Source organism: Sinocyclocheilus anshuiensis, unplaced genomic scaffold (genome assembly GCF_001515605.1).
Source record: "Sinocyclocheilus anshuiensis isolate Anshui unplaced genomic scaffold, SAMN03320099.WGS_v1.1 scaffold393, whole genome shotgun sequence".
NCBI classification, from domain to species: domain Eukaryota; kingdom Metazoa; phylum Chordata; class Actinopteri; order Cypriniformes; family Cyprinidae; genus Sinocyclocheilus; species Sinocyclocheilus anshuiensis.
The window spans coordinates 1,660,056-1,662,086 of NW_015536501.1; the positions used below are offsets into that span (position 1 = coordinate 1,660,056).

Consider the following 2,031-nt stretch of genomic DNA (forward strand, 5'->3'; position numbering starts at 1 on the left):
TATATATATATATTTCTTTTTTTTTCTTTTTTTTATATATATAACATTTCTGTCCCCCTCACTTCTGAAATGATGGCAACGCCCCTGACTGGTACCAAACACAGGAACTGGAAATTACATTTAACCTTTGTGCTGAGCTTGAAAATCCTTGGCCTAATTTGGTGTTCCTGGTCAAAAATGACTGACCTTTTAAAATTGCTTGTGAACTTCTAAGAAAACAAGTTGACAAAGGCTGCGTTTACACTTGGTATTAACATGCGAGCTGTATCCGGATGTTGTTCACATACACATTGAAAAGACAAGTGTAAACGCGATTCTGATCGGAATGTTATCCGATCAGCGTGTCCTTGTCCGGAGGTAGTCGAGGACGCATTGTGATCGTACCTACGTGTAATGTAAACGCAATCCAGCCATCGTGTCTCATTCGCAGATCGACATCACGCAAAACGCCACCCCCTCTCTCCCGATCTGTCGGAAGAACAGAGCGCTAGTGAGACTCGTACTTTTATTTTGTTTTGTAAAATGTCCCGCGACTGAAAATAGTTTTCAAAAGAAAACCCACCACTTCAGGTCGACTTTGCACCGCAGACTTATTTAAATATTGCGCGGGAAATACAGATCCGATCGGTTATCCAGATCGAGAAGTCAGCTGATGTTGCCAAGTGTAAACGCGCCGTGTCCTGATTTACTGATGATCCGAACTGCTTGATCAGATCCCGGTGATCGCATGTTAATGCCAAGTGTAAACGCAGCCAAAAAAAAAGATACAAGAATCCAAAATTTGGTAATAATATAGAATGCTTGTTTTCTAACAATTATCACAGGTTTTGCATTTTATTTGGAACATTATTTGTGGAAAAGTTTGGCAATGTTCACTAAAAAATTTTGATGCATAAGCACAGACAATCAATCAGTTCAAAAAAAAAAGAAAAGAAATACAAAACCTGTGCTAACTGAAAGAAAACAAATTGACAAAAAGACTGAAACCAATACTTGGTAGCATAATGAGAGATTTACAAGCATTTTTTGGTAGGCCAGTCATTTTTAACAGGGAACAGCACACGTGTAACAAGGTAACAAAAACCACAAAAATTATCAAATTTTTTGAAAAGTTGTCAGTCAGTTAGTTCTAGTTCAATGGGATAATATTAACAAGCATTTCCGGGGAAAAGAAAATCCTTCACAACATGTGGGTTAAACATATTGTGGCTTGATAAAGTCCTCAAACGATAGGACAAAGAACGCGACATTCACATCAAAGCTTTTTTTGTCATAAAAGGAGCCGTAAACAAGCTTGACACAATATTAGTCAACGGCGATCCTCTCCCGCATTCATCTCCTAGACAAACATATCTATTTACAAAGGCAAACCATGTCCCGAAAAAAAGCCCACCTCTCTAAATTTGTATCTTTCTATTTCTATTCTCAGGTCCGCATTCCCCAAACGAGACGTGTTGAAACACCGTGTCATGCTAGCACACACACTTTATTGACTTGTGTTCGACCACAGACACGTCATTTTTTCGCCAACGTCAAGCAATCGTTCAATTTGGACGCTTTTTGGTCACTTACCAGTCCGATAACATTCTTCTCCAGGAAGCTCAACCCTCCAGCACCTGCTGTGGGCCAGTCTTTGTAAAAAAAGAAAAAAGATTGTTAATATGTCAAAAAAGGCTAAAGAAAATCAAGCCAGACCAGCTGGCTTTGAAGAGAAACCCAAAATTGGGTTGCGTTTAGTTCAGATCTCGATCCACATTGAATGGGAGATGGCATCCTAGCCCCAACCGCACCCAACAAGGACATACACACGAGCACATAGACACTTGGGTACGACCTGCACCGTATGCGTGATGGTTCAGCGCCAGCGTCTCACAGGGCCCCTCTCACCTGCTGCCATCAGTCTCGTGTATATTTAGATGAAAGTATCACTGACATGCAGGCCTCCTTTGGCCTTGGCACAAGTGCCCAGGATTATTGCCCCTAACAGACAGATATTGCAGCTTTTCATGCAGATTGATTTAATTTAGATGA

General features: G+C 40.7%; 1 long non-coding RNA gene across 1 annotated transcript in view; it reads right to left on the minus strand.

Moving 5' to 3' along the window:
- Positions 1-1,796, minus strand: part of LOC107689490 (uncharacterized) — a 26,563-nt gene extending 24,767 nt beyond the window's left edge. The window contains exon 1 of the long non-coding RNA XR_001634344.1: positions 1,573-1,796. This is a non-coding gene — a long non-coding RNA (uncharacterized LOC107689490). The remainder of the gene's footprint in view (positions 1-1,572) is intronic.
- Positions 1,797-2,031: the final 235 nt, after the last annotated feature.